The sequence below is a fragment of the Asparagus officinalis genome, chromosome 2, assembly GCF_001876935.1.
Source record: "Asparagus officinalis chromosome 2, Aspof.V1, whole genome shotgun sequence".
In the NCBI taxonomy this organism is placed as follows: domain Eukaryota; kingdom Viridiplantae; phylum Streptophyta; class Magnoliopsida; order Asparagales; family Asparagaceae; genus Asparagus; species Asparagus officinalis.
The window spans coordinates 73,489,627-73,489,958 of NC_033795.1; positions in this window are offsets into that span (position 1 = coordinate 73,489,627).

The following is a 332-nucleotide window of genomic DNA, read 5'->3' on the forward strand; positions in this document are numbered from 1 at the left end:
GGGCTTAACCAAAGAGAAGAAGAAGGGAGTTCTTTCGTTTATCGAAAGGGGACTCCGAAATGAAAGTGGGCCTCTTATTCATGGAAAGAGTCAAGAGGGCCAGAAAGACATTTTTGGTGGACCCACTGTCAATTGAAATTGATCAGTAAGGGATTTTGGTGGTGAAAAATAATTCTGGGTTATCCTCTAGAATATTAAATGCAATATTCTTCAAGGAACTTCCCGGTAAATGGGTTATCCTGAATGTACTAGGGATAGTATTGTTTTAGGAACTTCCCATTTATTGGCATTAATTGCCTGGCGCCGTCTTGAGTAATCAGGCGATATGCGCC